General features: G+C 43.7%; 1 protein-coding gene across 1 annotated transcript in view; it reads right to left on the reverse strand.

Annotated features, from left to right (window-relative positions):
* The window catches only part of LOC122060388, a 28,329-nt gene extending 10,409 nt beyond the window's left edge, over positions 1 to 17,920 (reverse strand). Inside the window, exons 1-2 of the mRNA XM_042623468.1 lie at positions 17,856 to 17,920; positions 17,706 to 17,771 (exon numbers count right to left, since the gene is read on the reverse strand). The gene's annotated coding sequence lies outside the window, so the exon portion shown is untranslated. The remainder of the gene's footprint in view (positions 1 to 17,705; positions 17,772 to 17,855) is intronic.
* Between the last annotated feature and the right edge of the window lie 1,508 nt (positions 17,921 to 19,428).

Consider the following 19,428-nt stretch of genomic DNA (forward strand, 5'->3'; position numbering starts at 1 on the left):
CAGTGAATCATGTCCCAGCTGATCACCAAGGTGCACAGCTCCTCAATGAACTGGTCGGTCGTGGCATCGACCACCAGTGCTGTAACTTGGACAGATTTTCTAGATGGTCTATACATACCAGGTGAACCAAAGTAAGGTCATTCAAGTTACCAAAGGCTAAATCAATATCCATAATATATGTAACCATTTAGGTCTAGTTAATTTAGTCAATCTACACTAGGATCCACCTATCCTAAGTTTTCTAATTTTATTCTATAGGTACTGAGCTTTTAAGCATTTGGATCATTACATCGTAACAGGAAGCTTTGGAATTTCATTTGTCATTTGCAAACAATTCCTAATTTTTGGATTTTTTTTTTGAAAGTTTTGGTTGGAACTATAACTGCTAAAAGTAAACTGTTAACTTTTGTAGATGTGGACCCTTATGATGTTTTTGTCAAAATGAAGTTGAAATGGATTGACATTTTTCCTACATTGTGAGTTCTCTAAAATGATCTTGGTTGCCGGACCTTTAGGTCTAAGATCAGAGTTCTTCCTTGCACCAAGTATATGTGACCTTGTTGAGTTAATTATCATGTATCCCACTATGTTGTCAAAATCTGATAAACATGGTTTACTTTTGGTACTAGTTGTTACCTCTGCTTTTCTGTGGATATGGTGTGATAATGTTATACTTCGGAGAAAAATCCAAGCCCAACCTCGTTAGTTCGAACCAAGTATTAATGGGTGATGCGGTAAAAATTGACCGGACGATCTTCCCTGCAGTTCATGGTGCTTTGGCCGACCTGCACAGGAGAGATGACAAGGGAGAGCCAGGCTGACCCGACAGGGGACTCTCCGATGCCTAAGTCAGATTTTTCCACAGCAAATGCTCAAGAGAGCTTTTCCAGTAAGAGAAGTGAGTGATCGCTCCCCCATGATGGAGGCTTACTTTGGTATTTATAGGCTGCTGATGGAGAGAGGAGGGGCATTTGTGGAGAGCCCGGTTTAGGCGTAGAGTCCTTGAGGGGAGTGGCTTTGTGATTCTGGGAATATTTCGGGTTTCAGGGCATATTCTGGGAATATTCTCCATTGATACCGGAGGTGCAAGTCGTGAGAGGAGTGGACGCCTCTGATGACGTGTAGTGGATAGAGTCCTGCCCCTGTGATCAGCGATCACGTCCCTTGAATGTAGGAGTGGATGTGTGCACGTTTCTGGGTGCCTTACTTGACTGTGCCAAGCCGAGGTGACTGGTAGCACGGCCTGATGGAGGGCCGAGGTGTTAGCACGGCCTAATGGAGGGCCGAGGTGTTAGCACGGCCGGATGGAGGGCCGAGGTGGCAGAACGGCTTGATGGAGGGCCGAGGTGGAAGCACGGCCTGATGGAGCGCCGAGGTGGCAGCACGGCTTAATGAGATACCGAGGTGGCAGCACGGCCTAATGGAGGGCCGAGGTGGTAGCACAGCCTGATGAGATGCCGAGGTGGCAGCACGGCCTGATGGAGGGCCGAGGTGGTAGCACGGCTTAATGAGATGCTAAGGTGGCAGCATGGCTTGATGGAAGGCCGAGGTGGCAGCACGGCCTGATGGAGGGCCGAGGTGGTAGCATGGCCTGATGGAGGGCCGAGGTGGCAGCACTGCCTGATGAGATGCCGAGGTGGCAGCACAGCTTGATGGAGGGCCGAGGTAGTGGGTCAGCCCTGTTCAGGTTTGCATACACGCTTCAGCCGTGCTGAGGAAGGGGACATATTTTGTCTCATCAACAGCCCCCCCGCTCTAGCAGTTTGAATCGATCTGCTAGAGCATTTAATTCGATGCAAGACGCGCTGCTTCACTTTCTCAGCCGAGGCTGCTCAACGATTCGAGGACATGGTTGTCGCTTGTTCAAAGGCGAAAGAGGCAAAGCACCTTCATGGGGAGCCGCACACGATCATAGGCCAACTGGAGGTTGAGAAGAAAATGGCCCAATCTGAGGAGGTCCGTGCCAATTATGTCGGGTTGATAACTGGAGAGCTCGAACAGGAGGTTGCTAAGCAGCTCGATGCCAACAGTAACTTGATGAAGGAGAATGATGCTCTCTAAGATGAGTTGTCCGAGACTCAGGGCGCTCGCAAGGAGGAGGAGCTCGCAGCTAGGGTTGGCGAGCTAGAAAGGCAACACCGGGTTAAGCTGGAGGTCAAAGAGGTGGCCGGACCCCTAGGCCTGTCAGAAGCTGACTAACATTAACATTGCTTCGTTTTAGGTCAGCTCTGACGATGCCACCCGGTTCATCCCGAGTAAGATGCCAAGCTACGATCTGACGGACTATGAGTAGCGCATTCCCATCCCTACCACTTTGGTGCAGCTCTGCGGCTCGATCGACGTTGGTGAAGAGGTGATCCGACTCGAAGGATAGACAAATGAAGAGCTATGCCCATGGATTAGCCCCCGAGATTAGCCTTGTATATATATATATGTACATTTTTTTTATGTAGATGTCTTCTTCGGGAGTGATGTACTTTGAGGGCTTTTTCCCCTTCGTTTTGGTGTCATCTCTCAGCATTCTTGTGCTTCTTTCTTTATTTTCTTGTACTTTGAGCCGGCTCGAAATGAGTAACTTTTAGAAGAATAAGGACCAGTACAGCTGTCTAAGTGTGGCTCTGTTCCCTATCTGAGCTCGGAATTGATCTTCTATATCTAGCTTGTGAGCTCTTGAGGTGCCAAGCCTGGGACTAGCCATAGGGATGTCGAGCTGGGGCTCGATCTTTTGATGTGCCCTGCGTTAAGGTCTTTTGTGGTGCCGAGTCGTGGTTGGGGCTTGCATGCTTTATTGCGTAAGGTCTTGAGGTGCCAAGCCGTGTTGGGGCTTACATGCCTTAATAAGTAAGGTCTTAAAGTGTTGAGCCGTGCTATGGCTTGCATACCTCAATGCGTAAGGGCTTGAGGTGCCGAGCCGTGCTCGGGCTTGCACGCCTTAGTGCTAAGGGCTTGAGGTGCCGAGCAGGGGCTCTGGCTTGCATGCCTTAGTAAGGGCTTGAGGTGCTGAGTCGTGCTCGTGCTTGGGCTTGCATGCCTTAGTGCTAAGGGCTTGAGGTGTTGAGCCGTACTCTGGCTTACGTGCCTTCATGCGTAAGGGCTTGAGGTGCTGAACTGGGGCTCAGGCTTGAATGCCTTAATGCGTAAGGGCTTGATGTGCCGAGCCGGGCTCGGTCTTGAATGCCTTAATGCGTAAGGGCTTGAGGTGCTGAACTGGGGCTCGGGCTTGAATGCCTTAATGCGTAAGGGCTTGAGGTGCTGAATCGGGGCTCGGGCTTGAATGCCTTAATGTGTAAGGGCTTGATGTGCCAAGCCAAGGCTCGAGGTTGCATGCCTTACTGCTAAGGGCTTGATGTGCCAAGCCGGGGCTCGATCTTGAATGCCTTAATGCGTAAGGGCTTGATGTGCCGAGCCGAGGCTCGGTCTTTAATGAATTAATGCGTAAGGGCTTGATGTGCCGAGCCGAGGCTCAATCTTTAATGCCTTAATGCGTAAGGGCTTGATGTGTCGAGCTGGGGCTCGGGCTTGCATGCCTTACTGCGTAAGGGCTTGAGGTGCCCAACCGAGGCTCAGGATTGAATGCCTTAATGCGTAAGGGCTTGATGTGCCGAGCGGGGGCTCGGTCTTGAATGCCTTAATGCGTAAGGGCTTGAGGTGCCGAACCGAGGCTCGGGCTTGAATGCCTTAATACGTAGGGGCTTGATGTGCCGAGCCGGGGCTCGATCTTGAATGCCTTAATGCGTAAGGGCTTGAGGTGCCGAACACCAGGGCTTGGGCTTGAATGCCTTAATACGTAGGGGCTTGATGTGCCAAGCCAGGGCTCGGGCTTACGTGCCTTAATGTGTAAGGGCTTGAGGTATAAAGCCGGGACTCGGACTTGCATGCCTTAATGCGTAAGGGCTTGAGTTGCCAAACTAGGGTCTGGTCTTGATAGTGCCGAGCTTGAGCACTGTCAAGATGCTGCCGAGCTTGTACCTCGGTCTTAGATGATGCCAAGTTGTAGCTCGGTCTTAGATGTTGTCGAGCTATAGCCTACCTTTATGCCTTAGTTGTTAAGGTCTTTGTTTCCTTAGAAGAGCCAGATATTTGGGAGAAGCTTCATAGTATATTGATGTGTGGTATGCACTTGGGACAAATACATTGCTTCAAAATAGAATCTAATACGCTCAGTGAATAAAATTGAATAACTGAGATATGGAAGCTAAGGTGCTGACAATATAAAATCTACAAGGCTAAACAGGCTGCTCCGTGGTGCATACGAACCGCACGTGTGCTTTGGCTTTTCTGACTAATTCCGTCGTGGGTCCGCCCATGATTGTTAGAATGGCTGGACCCACCGGCTGGTTATAATACGCGTCAGCTCGATCAGTGATTGGTTCCTTCGACGGCTCAGTCCTATCTCGGCTCGGCCTTGCATCATCTCTCGGCTCGGGCCAATTCCCTCCATATTTCTGCTTCAAATACTTATTAAGGTATCCAGCCTTGATGAGCTCATCAATTTCCCTTTTTAGAGAATTGCAGTCTTCAGTGTTATGCCCATGGTCTCAGTGGTATCAACAGTACCGGTTGGGGTTCCTCCCCTCTGGTTTAGCTGTCATTAGCCTGGGCCAGCGAAAATACTTCTGATTTTGGATCTCTAAGAGCAGGTTTGTTCGGGAAAGATCAAGTTCATAATGTTCGGGTTCATCAGTGTCAAGCGGCTAATCTGTTCTATTTTTCTTCGGCTCGTGAGAGTCGTCCCTAGGTCTCAGAGTCCTTTTCTTCTCCTTCTCTGCCTGATCACACCTGTCAGCTATACCTCGAGCAGCCAGAACTTCCTTCATGTTGGCATATTGATTGCACCGTCTCAACAGTTCGGGCATTGTTTCTTGTAAGTCGAGGGCCAGAGACTAGACCAGATCAGGGGGCATTACCCCGTTGCACAACGTGCTATACGTCACTCCTTTCGGTAGGTTTTTTACCTCCAGTGTCACCTTAGTGAATCGGGCAAGGAACTGCCTTATAGTCTCTCTCACTCCTTGCCTCATGTTCATCACGTTTTGCGTAGTTTGCTTTTGCTTCATACTCGCTTGGAAACGTGTGAGGAATGCTCTTGTCAACTCTTCATAGCTGCGGATGGACTGTGGCCGCAAGTTCGACATCCATACCAGCACTGCTCCTTTTAACGAGGCTGCGAAAGCTCGGCAGAGAACGGCGTCTGACCTCCCATGAACCGCCATGGCCGACCTGTAGTATAGCAGATGATCATAGAGATTTGTGGTGCCATCATATCCATTAAAGGCGGGTATCACGAAATTTGAGGGCAGCTCAGCGTCTATCAGTTCGTCGGATAGTGCATTATGGGCCGGAGTTATAGTTATGTTGGCCGAGTGTCCTTGCCACTGCATTCCTTCTACTCGCTCAGTGAGTCGCTGGATGCGGTTCTCCAGGTCGTCCCCTCTCTCCTCGGCTCGGTGATTCGGATATCGACCTGCCCTCTCACCACTTCGGGGCTTCTTCCTCGGCCTTGGTGACAACCGGGCCGACCCTGACCTTGCCGCGGTGCACCTCTGGTCGGCCTGGTGGGCGAGTCCTGACCCCCTTGTGGTTGATCTCGCCGAGCTATCCTTTGAGAATTCTCTCGCTCTTTTCTGTGCGGACACACACCTCTAGTGAGTCTTTGAGGCGACAACTGGCGTCTTCCTACCTGGGGAGGGGATCTACGGTCATTATGTGTCTCTGGGCTCCAGTGACGCATGAAACGACGAGCTCTCCTATCCTGAGCTGGAACGAGACCTTGCCTATAGCCCTCGGTAGGAGAGCGGGGTGTTACCGAGTGAACAATACGTGACGTTCTGGCCGACCCCCTCCTTGCCGTTGATTGAGGGGTGACACTGTGGTCAGGAGATTCATCGTTGAGTTGTTTGCCCGTAACCGGCCTAGGCGGCTGAGCTGAACTAGTACGTGGCACAGGAAGTCCCGAGCTGAACTGGCGAATGAAACCCCGCACCAGTGTGTTTGTAGCTAACACCTGCAGCTGCAAGCTCTGCATCTGCTCTTCCATGTTCGGGTGAGTTACCTGGGATGATGGGACATGGCGAGATAGCTATGGGTTTTGCTCGCGCTGATCCCCCTCTCCCTGGACAACTTACGCATCAGGCCTGGTTTGCTGGGGTCCTCGTGGAGGGGTCTCTGTTGGGACATTTTCCTGCTCTGCCATTGGTGGTGAAGGGGGATGTCCAAGTGGTAATTCGCTGATGGATCTTACTCGTGTTGTCGTAGAAGAAACGACCTTCTCACTCCTTAATTGCATTGGTCAGATGACTTTTTGTAACTGGTTCCCACGGACGGCGCCAATCTGACACAGTAAAAATTGACCGGACGATCTTCCCTACAGTTCTTGGTGCTTTGGCCGACCTGCACAGGAGAGATGACAGGGGAGAGCCGGGTTGATCCAACGAGGGACTCCCCGATGCCTAAGTCAGATCTTTCCACAGCAGATGCTCAAGAGAGCTTTTCCAGTAAGAGAAGTGAGTGATCGCTCCCCCATGATGGAGGCTTACCTTGGTATTTATAGGCTGCTGATGGAGAGAGGAGGGGCGTTTGTGAAGAGCCCGGTTCAGGCGTAAAGTCCTTAAGGGGAGTGGCTCTGTGATTCTGGGAATATTCTGGGTTTCAAGGCATATTCTGGGAATATTCCCCATTGATACCGAAGGTGCAAGTCGTGAGAGGGGTGGTCGCCTCTGATGACGTGTAGTGGATAGTCCTGCCCCCGTGATCAGGGATCACATCCCTTGAATGTAGGAGTGGATGTGTGCACGTTTCTGGGTGCCTTACTTGACTGTGCCGAGCCGAGGTGATAGGTCAGTTGAGCCGAGATGACTGGCAGCACGGCCTGATGGAGGGCCGAGGTGGTAGCACGGCCTGATGGAGGGACAAGGTGGTAGCACGACCTGATGGAGAGCCGAGGTGGCAGCACGGCTTAATGGAGGGCCGAGGTGGTAGCACGGCCTGATGAGATGCTAAGGTGGCAGCACGGCCTGATGGAGGGTTGAGGTGATAGCACGGCCTGATGAGATGCCGAGGTGGCAGCATGGCTTGATGGAGCGCCGAGGTGGCAGCACGGACTGATGAGATGCCGAGGTGGCAGCATGGCCTGATGGAGATGCCGAGGTGGCAGCATGGCCTGATGGAGGGCCGAGGTGGTAGCACGGCCTGATGGAGAGGCCGAGGTGGCAGCATGGCCTGATGGAGTGCCGAGGTGGCAGCACGGACTGATGGAGGGCCGAGGTGGTAGCACGGCCTGATGGAGGGCCGAGGTGGCAGCACTGCCTGATGAGATGCCGAGGTGGCAGCACGGCTTGATGGAGGGCCGAGGTAGTGGGTCAGCCGTGTTCAGGTTTGCATACACGCTTCAGCCGTGTTGAGGAAGGGGACATATTTTGCCTCATCAATGGGTTTATGACCTAAAGCTCATTCCCTAATATATCCTCACTAGTTGACTTCTCAAAACCAATATAGTGTCGTATGGAACTATGATGTGTACCAAATCTTATCAGCAGGGATTTCATGCCTTGTCATTTGTGATGGCAGTTATGACTTACGAGACATCATCTAGAGCTGCAGGATGGGCTGCTATGTTGTTGTTTCACTCTCATTTTTTGTTGTAGCCTACGTGGTTAATGGCCTTGTTAGGAATTCTCAAGAATCACAAATTCAGGGAGTATACTAGGTGACTGCAAGGAGCAAAAGAACAGGGGTGGACGCATGTTGTAGACTGGATGGATTGTCAAGTACTAGGATAGTAGGATGGCCTTGGGAACTTTTTAATTTGTTGAATGATTTTTCTTGACTCGTGAAAAATTTTAAGTCTGTATGTTTTGTTAAGAGATCCAAGAAAGATGTATCTATTACTCATAAATGGACAGTGAAGCAAGAGTCGATAATCTCTCGACTTCTCTAAAATCGGATTTTGAAACTATTTTATTTGCCTAGTAGTTTAGTAATCTTTTTCATAGAAAAAGAAAAAGTGTGCAAACTAATAGTTTCATCAAAATTATTATAGACATAGCAAACCTTGGTATTTATAGACTGCTGATGGAGAGAGGAGGGGCGTTTGTGGAGAGCCCGGTTCAGGCGTAGAGTCCTTGAGGGGAGTGGCTCTGTGATTCTGGAAATATTCCGGGTTTCAGGGCATATTCTGGGAATATTCCCCATTAATACCGGAGGTGCAAATCGTGAGAGGGGTGGATGCCTCTGATGACATGTAGTGGATAGAGTCTTGCCCCCGTGATCAAGGATCACGTCCCTTGAATGTAGGAGTGGATGTGTGCACGTTTCTGAGTGCCTTACTTGATAGGTCAGCCGAGCCGAGGTGATAGGTCAGCCGAGCCGAGGTGATAGGTCAGCCGAGCCGAGGTGACTGGTAGCACGGCCTGATGGAGGGCCGAGGTGGAAGCACGGCCTGATGGAGGACCAAGGTGTTAGCATGACCTGATGGAGAGTAGAGGTGGCAGCACGGCCTGATGGAGGGCCAAGGTGGCAACACGGCCTGATGGAGCACCGAGGTGGCAGCACAGCCTGATGGAGCGCCGAGGTGGCAGCACGACCTGATGGAGGGACGAGGTGGTAGCAAGACCTGATGGAGAGCCGAGGTGGCAGCACGGCTTGATGGAGGGCCGAGGTGGTAGCACGGCCTGATGAGATGCTGAGGTGGCAACACGGCCTGATGGAGGGCCTAGGTGATAGCACGGCCTGATGAGATGCCGAGGTGGCAGCATGGCCTGATGGAGTGCCGAGGTGGCAGCACGGACTGATGGAGGGCCGAGGTGGTAGCACGGCCTGATGGAGGGCCGAGGTGGCAGCACTGCCTAATGAGATGCCAAGGTGGCAACACGGCTTGATGGAGGGCCGAGGTAGTGAGTCAGCCCTGTTCAGGTTTGCATACACACTTCAGCCGTGCTGAGGAAGGGGACATATTTTGCCTCATCAATGGGTTAGGACCTAAAGCTCATTCCCTAATATATCCTCACCAGTCGACTTCTCAAAACCAGTATAGTGTCGTATGGAACCATGATGTGTACCAAATCTTATCAGTAAGGATTTCATGCCTTGTCATTTGTGATGGCAGTTATGACTTACGAGACATCATCTGGAGCTGCAGGATGGACTGCTATGTTGTTGTTTCACTCTCATTTTTTGTTGTAGCCTACATGGTTAATGGCTTTGTTAGGAATTCTCAAGAATCAGAAATTCAGGGAGTATACTAGGTGACTGCAAGGAGCAAAAGAACAGGGGTGGACGCATGCTGTAGACTGGATGGATTGTCAAGTACTAGGATAGTAGGATGGCCTTGGGAACTTTTTAATTTGTTGTATGATTTTTCTTGACTCGTGAAAACATGTGACCAACATGTTGCAGTAGTGCTACTTGCTTTGAATAAGCAACGAAAAAGAATTTAGGATTACGTGGATTGTGATCCTATAGATCATCTTGAATATTCTTGGTGTTCGCAGTAATGGATGATCCTGTATTAAGAGTACCATAGACCATAGAAATGCATCTCAAGAACTCTCCTATAGAATTTCAATGGCCAAGATACGGAATGAGGGAGGCTTTGAAAGACTAAGATTTGTGGGGTTTGAAATTAGTTGAATTTGTTTAGATTCTAATGCCAGGATGTTACAAGGATCCTTGATAATTCCTCATACACAATAGGTATTTTTTGTGACTAGGGCATTGATAAATCAAGGGATGCTCTGGCAAGGCCAGCAATTCACAAGCATGTACTCGAGTCAACCCGCAGACAACAGTAGGGTCTAAAATTTGACTAATGTATGTATGACGGTGAGTCAACTCAACGAATGGGTAATGAATTGGGCGAGTAGGCCTAGCCAACGGATTGTGATTTTCATAGAAATATGTGGTTTATGTGACTATAACATGGTTATCCCATACAAATGTGAAGATCCCAACCATCAAACAACAATAGAAGTCTTGTTAAGAAATACTTCTTTATTGTGTCAAACAACTAAATTTTGTAACAAGGACTCAATTTTTTTTTTTTTTTTTAACTCAAACTTCAAGTAACTCCAAACCACTTTCCTCTTTCTCTTATAAACTTACAAATCACAATAATGTCAACACACCAAGAAGAGTAATTTATATCAATCAAACAATTTATTTACATGACTTCCCAAGTTGAGCCATGCAAATTCATTACAACAATATGAGATAAAGTGCATTGCATATCACAAAAAGGCAAACCTATAAAACATCCCTAAAAGTACAAAAACATAGGAGCCAAGGGAGTGGAAAATCTGTAACTGATATTTCAGGCTACTGAAGAGACCAAAACTGATTTTTTTTTTATTAATAAAAATAAAGAAACTGAAATAGTTTGTTACACCATCGTCAAGCATCGAACCATGATATTATGGCTCCAGAGAAAAAGGCAACAATCTCTTAAAACCAAACATTAATACTGACTTCAGGTAAACACAATTAATTATTGTTAACCTCCTTGACAACACCAAGCAATTACACCAAAAACTAAAAACATGCATGGCTCACTCAAACTTGATCCAGCCAGTTCAGAATCAACACATCCTACACAAATCGCTTCAATCCAACTGTTCTAAATATCTCTTCTATGAAGAATAAAAAAAAATGTCTACTGGTCTCAGACTACCAAAACCCAACCTCTTCCAAATTACCACCGAAAAAGGAATTAATTTATGGTTCTGTGAAACTGACAATTTAAGACACAAACTGGTGCAAGAACTAGTTTCATTCTCCGCTTCTACACCAAAGTGATTCCCAAACATTCGAGGCCACAGATTCAACAAAATATACTCAGCAACCTAAGCTTCACACAAATTACCACAACACAAATAACTATTGAAGGATACACAAATTCCATGAATCTCAATGGAACCGAATGAGCAAAGATAACCATAGAAGACCCACCTTTCCCTTAGCCAATGCCATTTCAATTTTAATTTTCAAAATCTCTCAGTATCTTCCATTCATCTGCAACCCTCTTTATAATCCTTATGGAGCCCACTGTGGAAGCTCAGCAGTGTAGTCTATAATCTATAAGGAATTACAATGGCATGTGGACTTAGCGCTTCCCCTACTCTAAGGTGAAAAACTTCTTTGCTGCACCAGGCGGCCATGTGGGTGTCCATTCAAGAAATGGGCTTGGACCAGTTTTTCTGGTCAGTTCGCCGTGGGTGAGTGCAGGCTAGAGAATTAGGCACATTAGGACGGCTGTACTTTTATTATATACGGAAAAATTCAGTTCAACTCTTAGACTATGTTTGGTATGCATTCTTGGAATAGATTTTGGGTTTAGAATGCATTCTAAAACCTGATTCTTCTCTATTATCTTGTTTTGAAATGTGTTCTAGACCTAAAATCTATTCCAAAAATCCATACCAAACACAACCCTCATATTTGAAGACAGTGAGAGAGTTCTCCACGATGCCAGTATGGGAAGGAATATACACGCCACACCAATGGTTGTCTTAAAAAGGTATCTCTCTCTCTCTCACACACACACACACCATGAGATGGAAATTGCACTCTGGTGTTCTGAATAAATCTTTCCCTTAAAGAGGAGTATTAAAGGTGAAAGTTTGTGTGGTCGACAATGTATGACAAAATCAGTTGGTGGGTGTGGTTATATCACGTGGAGAATTGATACAAGCAATTCTGGTTGTTAAATATCTAGGAAATTGTCTAAATAGTCACCTCTCATGAATGGGCTAAATTGTATATGGAAAAAAGAACCATGTCCGGGAGCGTGGCCTATACCAGTGCTCCCATGTGTCTGTCTCTCTCCTCCCCATGTGAAAGACATCTTTGCCCCTAATTTTTGGGAGGAGAGTGATAGACACTGGGAACGTTGGCATAGGCCGCACTCCCAGACAGAGAACCACTTCTCACTGTAAAATATTATATGGGTAGAGGCTTCCTATGAGGCCAGTGTGGAGGGCTACCCAATAGGCGCATAGGAGAAGGTTTCGTATACATGGTAGCCCATTTGGTGTGGGAGAGGAGAGTGTCAATGTGGGGTCCACTAGTCAATATGTGAGAGGGCGTAGGAAGGAATCCTCACACTAGTGTCGTGGGGATCTTTTCCCATATTGTATATATTATATATTTTGTATGTCATTTCCTATATAATATTAAAGTAGGTAGGTAAACTAGTAAGCCTGTCAGAGTAAAATCCTTACCCTTACTCTACCTGCTTAGCCTACAACAATAAAAACAACTCAGCCTTATCCAAACTAAATAGGGTCGAGTACAAGAATTCTTGCCCTCCTAAAAGAAAAGGAACACTAAAGCATAATAAAAAACACGTTGTCATGATGCCATACTGATATGCATCCAGAAATATCATAAAGGTAGCATGCAAATAACACCATCCATATATAAATCTTTAACCAGTATTGCCATATTGCACTTTTATAGCCAAATAAAATATTTTAATGGTTTAGTATTGAAAAATGATAATATGACCTGATAAAAAACAACCCAAAAAGCAAGAATCCTAGTGAAGTAACTACACATCTATTCCTTTTGACACCAATAGGATCTAGGCAATACTTATGATGTGGCATAACAGCTATTCTCACAATTGCAGCTACCATTGTTTGGAAACAATATCGGCTTTCTTCATAAACACCTACCATGAAACCTTCAACTTAATCCATATAGGCACAATATGTATGTATACCCCCACTGTTTGGAATCAAGTATGTTTTCTTCAAAACCTACCATGAAGCCTTCAACATAATCCAACCAGGTTCAATTTGTAGTATAACCCTAGTATAACCCCATGGGCAGAGATATATTTCCACGATTCCTTCTTCCCATTCAGAGCAAATAACAACAAAAACATAGCCTTATCCCAGCTAAATGGGGTTGGCCACATGGATACTTGCTCTCCAATCACCTCTATTCAAAGACATAGCTGATACGAGGCCTAAGCTAAGCATGTCCCTCCTCACCACTGTTTAGTTCTGAGTTCGACCCCTCTTATCTCCTTGGGGCCACTCACACGGGGTTGTTTAGTGCTCTTCGACTGCTTTAGGTGAAAGTTATATGGTTCACTCAACCCCAATATGACCCGGTCCATGCGGTTGTCGGTTCAGTATGGGCCCGTGAGACTAGTCAAGCCAAAGGCCTGTATACCCGTCATTAGCAAAAAAAAAATTGTCATTTCTCATCGCTTCTCCTATGGTTATTGTAGGCCTACCCCTGGCTCTTTTAGTTCCTCCAATCTGAATCAAATTATTCCTCCGTACTGAAGCATCCCAAGGCCTTTTTTGAGCGTGGTAATGCCACCTCAAACAACTCTAATGTAGACTAGGGTAGGGGTCTAACCAAGTCTCAATCTGCAGGAACTTTTGAACCAAAGAACAACCAAATAATATCCACAATAATCCAAGGCAGATTTATATTCTAGCAATGAAAAATCAGACCACAGGTTTAAGAATATTAGCAACTATCGATCACAGTGTTCAACACTATCTAACCCAGATTTCAGTAGATCCAAAGGACTAATATCCAAGAGTATTAATAAAGGCAGCAGTCCAAAAAACAATAGCAGAAAACAGTATAACAGAATGAACAGTTCAGAATATCGATTCGGTCAAAATTTCTGACAGAAGCACTACAGGACAAAAATCCGAAGATTTTGAATATCTTCCAAACGACAACTCAGAACCAGTCGATCCACAAGGAAGGTCAAGGGAACAATCGACCTCAATTTGAGGCCTAAACAAGGGCTGGAACTAGCTCCAGCAAAAGAGGCCGAGAGGTACTTTCAGAATTTCTGGGCAGAAAAAAATTAACATACCTGTTCTGTGCAGTAGCAGATCTATGAAAACAAAACTTGCGAGTAATTAAAGAGCAGTATGAAGATACTTGTAGAGCCCTCCTGGACTTCACGCCGCAAGGAGTCGTTTGGATCAGACACCAAACCCTTCTTCCTCGATCAAACACAAGGAACAACCATGGAGATCACCCAGCGGCAACAGCATGAAATTCTTTTGATTAATTGTCAAATCGTGGCTTATAAAAGAGCCCTCTTCTTTATTTATAATGATAATGGGGGAGGGAATTATAAAATAGAAGGTTCCTCAAAAAGGAAACCAAATATTCTCCTAATACAATAGTTACTAAAAACTGAAATTAAAAACTAACTGAAATTAGAAACTAATTGAAAAGGGAAACTAACTACTAATGACTTGACTCCTTTAATAACTTGACTCCTAAGGAAACAAATATAACTCAAATCAAACCCAACTAAAAAGGAAACTAACTTGTAATCCCGTAATCAATCTTAGAGCCCCCCTTTTAGACCCATAAAAGTGGTCTATTACACTCAAAACACATGGGATCAAAGGCCCAACATGTATGGAATCCAACCTTAGGTTTATTCCTAATAAAACAAGCATATTTAGGAAACTAATTTGCATCAAACTCTCTCGAAGCTTATCATATATCGGAGCTACACCCAACCCAACTCATCCCTAATATGGTCATTCCTTACTTTATCTATCCTCATTTTGCCACATCCATCTCAACAACCTCATCTTCACTACACTTAGTTTATCTATATGATGCTTCTTAATTGCCCAACATTCCGCACCGAAATTTATAATTGATAGTATGATAGTATGATAGTCCTCTATAACCTTCCTTTAAGCTTTACAGGAATACGCAGATCACACAACACTCCAGACACACCTCTCCACTTCATTCATCCCATTTTAGATCTCTTGGCAACATTATCCTCTATATCACCTTCTTTATTTATGATTGAGCTCAAATATCTAAAATAATTGCTATGAGGAATCTCTCTCCTATTAATATTCACCACCTCATCAACCTTCTTAGTGTTACTAAAGTTGCACACCATATATTCCATCTTAGATCTACTTATCTCAAAACCTTTTGATTCGTAGGTTAACCTTTGATTTTGTTTCACCCACCAAAACAATATCGTTAGCAAAAATCATACAGCAAGGAAACTCATTTTGAATGCCTTTGTTACATCATCCATGAAAAGAGCAAAGAAATAAGAGCTTAAGGCTAATCTGCCTTTGTTACATCATCAATGAAAAGCGCAAAGAAATAAGAGCTTAAGACTGATCTTTGATATGACCCAACTGTAATGGTGAATTCACAACCTAGACCCCCCACAGTTCTTACGCCAGTCACCACACCATAGTACATATCTTTAATTATATCCACATATTTACATGGCACCCTTCTCTTCTCTAGGATATGCCAGATTAACTCGCTTGGGGCTCTATCGTTTTCTATGTCAATAACAGACCATAAGGATCCTTTTTACCCTCTGTATCTTTCCATGAGTTTTCTCAGTAAGAAAATATCCTCCATCGTGGATCTTCCTGCAATAAAACCAAATTAGTTCTCCAAAATAATAGTTCCCAACCTTAGGTGGATTTCAATAACTCTCTCACAACTTCATCATATGACTCATTAATTTTATGCCTCTATAGTTATTGTAACTTCGAATATCCCCTTTATTTTTGAAAATCGAGACCACAGTGCTTCTCCTCCAATCATCTAGAAAATTTATTTATGGCCATAATCTTCTTAAACAATTCGGTTCGCTACGATACACTCATACACTACAAAATCCTAAGCTCTTCCGCCCTTCAATCAAGACTCCATCTGAGCCTTGTGCCTTGCCTACTTTCATCTTTCTTATGGCTTCTTTTACTTTAAACACCCTAATTGTGCGTGTCTATATATATATATATATATATATTATCTACCTCATGTGGTGTCAAGATGAGTAATGGAACTTTTGGGGCACCATTACTCAACCTGCTTAACCTTAACGTAATAAAACCATATTACCTTTACCCTCTAAATGAGGGTTGAACAAAGCAAGTATATAGGTAACGTGGGCAAAATGTAGTCTTATGCACCCTCTTGGTAGTCCTGGATTTTTCCATGATTTATCTTGTCACATGGCCAATTTCAATTGGGCACAAAATTGATATGTGAACAAGGTTCGGGTCTCCTTGTCTATAAAATTTCAACCCCACGTGATCTTCCATGTAGCAAATCTAACCAGCCACCCACAAAACCCAGTCCCCTTAAACATGTCATAAGATCACAACTTTTCTTTTACCTGTTAGACTTGGACAGTTGCATGGGGTGCACATGATAGAAGACCTTATGCCCATCTTTCCAATCAAGTTTTAGTAGAAAGTGGTTAAATTATGAATTGAGAGTAAATTGTCATATCATCATCCTGTCAAGATAAGTTTTTTCTTTTCTTTTTTTGGGTGGGGATTAGTAGTGGAGTTTAGTTTCTCACATTCTCTTGTCTAAGGAGCAAAGATTTGAGGATTGATAATATTGGAATCTGGATTTTTGCCAGGTTTGGAAGATCCTGTGAGAAAAATCTTGACATTGCTACTGAATTGGCCAAACTACCATAAATGATAGATAGATTGGATCGGTTCCCTTCATTACCGAGAAGGATTGGTGTGATCTGACCAATCTTATACTAATTCTTATGAAATACTTAAAAACATACTGTTGTCCTCAATATTAATTCAATCTGGTTACCATCTGAAAAGTTTAACTAGTTGGTTCGATGGCCTCAAAGAACCGCCTGACCTTTTCTAATAATTCTTACAATTTTCCTTGCTTCAGTGCAAGAAGAGTGAGAGTCTATCTACCACAAGCAGGTCTCTCGGATGAGGACATATTTGCAGGGAAGGCAACAGATATATGGAGGAATTTCATAAAAAGCCAGATCAAGAGGGAAAGAATGTTCTTAGATGTAGCAGAGAAGGGAGTAACAAAGCTGAGTTTTGCTGCTATAAGTCTGGGAAGAGCAAATATTTTGAAATATATAAATTTTACAATTTCCCTGAAGAGAATACTATGATAATCATGTGGACCATTCACCAAAAATCAGTAATAAAAAATTTTCTGTTGTGTCATACCACCACCAGTAGACAACCAATTCTAATGATTTATAAAATGCCTCATGATCCTCACTGGAAATTGTGTAGATCAGTAGAGTTCAAACTCATTCCTACACAAATTGCACCTTCAATCTCAAATATTGAATATATGAGTACTGCAAGCATTAGCTTGTGACAATGCTCCATCAATTACACAGTTAGAAGCTCAAATATAAGGAAGCTATTCAAATTGTGCTGGAGACAATAAAATCAACAAAAGGGTTCAAAAGCACATTTTAGCAAAGCAAGGTGAAGCAACACCATTAACATTGAATTATTAGACACAATCCTGTATCCTCCGGAAAAGATATCATTCTAAACATATCATCGATTTGATTGAGTGAATTGCAAAAGAAGAACAGCAAGTTCATAGCAAGAAAACATGGACATTATTAGGAATCTTGATCTTGAAGTTGTTACCACTTATGTAGTAATGTCATACATTCAACCCTTTCAACATCACGAAAGAAACAGGGAAATGCATTCAAACCTAATAGAAAACAAGACCTTGAATCTAAATTACAACCTATCCAAGAGAAAATTTCCTGATATTGAACCGTTCAAACTGTTGTATAATCCATGGGATTCAAAACACTTAGAGATTAACAAGGGGTTATAAATGGCGATGTAACTAAAAGAAAAAAAATTAAAGAACTTACGCGTGAAACCAGAATGGAGAAATCGATTGAGAGAGAGAGAACGCACCTGATAAAATAGGGTCTACGAGAGATTCTTGGTATGCTTACCCAGGAGACGATATTTCTTTAAATCCTGAAACCAGAAAGGAGAAATCAATTAACAGATAGAGAGAACGCCCCTGAGAAAATAGGGTCTGCCGGAGATTCGTTCGCTTACTGCGAAGACATTGGCAGATCGGTGGGAGAAAGCGAGAGAGCAGGAATATAGGGTAAGTGGAAGTTACCCATTTACCCTTATTTTTTGAACATAACAGATGTTCCTGAAAAATCTGCTCATGAACCAAAATCATCACAGTTAACCAAATAAAAAATAGAAGGGATAATTACAGTGGCCTCTTTTGCAAGTTTTTTTTTTCTTTTTTTTTGGTAGGAACCTCCTTTGCAAGTTATCCTAATGTTATAATTATCTCCGATAGAATTAACAATTACACTGTATACCTTACAATTGACGGTGTGAAGTTAAAAGATAAAAAGACAATTATACCCTTTACACTAGAACATGCTAATAATCAATTCCCAACTTCATTCTCTTCTCTATATACTAGAGGCCTCATCTTATTATTTTTGGTTTTCTTGCTACATCTATTGGTTCTTCAAGTTTTAGTTCTGCAAAAGAATAGCACAATTTTTCCCGCATCTTCTAAACCTTTGAAGTGGGCTATTCTTCTTTCATGGATCCCTCCTCCCTTGGATTTCATTAAAAAAAAATGTGGATGGTTCATGTCCTCGCCCTCTAGGTCCCTCTGGTATTAGTGGAGTATTTTGCAATGATGAAGGAAGGTTTCTTGTCAACTTTGTTGATTACGTTGGTCTTTTATATGCTTATATTGCTAAGGCATTAGCACTACATCGTGCTCTTTATCGAGGTAGATGATCCGCTAGTTATTAATCTTCTCAACCACCATCATGTTGACTATCCTTGGCATGTCTCTAGCATTATCGAAGAATGCTTCTAGCTCAACTACTTTTTTCGTTCAAGTTCAATTTGTACATATATATCGTGAAAGGAAATCAGTGGCAGATTTGTTGGCCTCTTTTGGTATAACAATTGTTGACCATTTTTTATATGGGATATAGATCCCCCTCCTTTCACTGTATCTACTTTGCGTTTGGATCTCCAATCTATTCATGTAACCCGCTTTGTTGTAGTTAATTAAATCTCAATTTTATTAAAAATATTTTTATTTTTAATTCTAATTTTACATTTACATGTCCATCACATAGTTTTGAGCTTAAATCTTGATCAATGTAGTTGTGGGTCCTTGATCATTTGGACCCATCCATGTTTCTTAAATATGGGAAATGTGATAAAATTCAATTGTCACAAACAATTGTTACATCTTTGCCCATGAATATAGTTGATAAAATCATTAAAATTCATGTTTCCTCTTTGCTTGATAAATGGTGGTGTTCTCTTTCTAGGAAAGGATCACTCACTACAAAGTTAGCTGCTAAATTATTTATATCGATCAACTCTACTAACCCTGTTGGACTATCCAATAGGTGTTCATGCTCTTCTATTTGAGTGCATTAATGGGGATTCTTTTGGAAGTTGAAACTTCATCTAAAATTGATGATCTTTTTTTGGAAACTTGTCCTAGATGGCATCCCAAATAAGGATATTATTGGGAAATGGATACACATTGATTGTACTTGTCATCTCTACCATTCCAATTTCTATTTGGCATATTTTCTCTTCATGCGATTTCTCCAAAAGCTTTTGGGTTTCT

The sequence above is a fragment of the Macadamia integrifolia genome, chromosome 14, assembly GCF_013358625.1.
Source record: "Macadamia integrifolia cultivar HAES 741 chromosome 14, SCU_Mint_v3, whole genome shotgun sequence".
Lineage (NCBI taxonomy): Eukaryota > Viridiplantae > Streptophyta > Magnoliopsida > Proteales > Proteaceae > Macadamia > Macadamia integrifolia.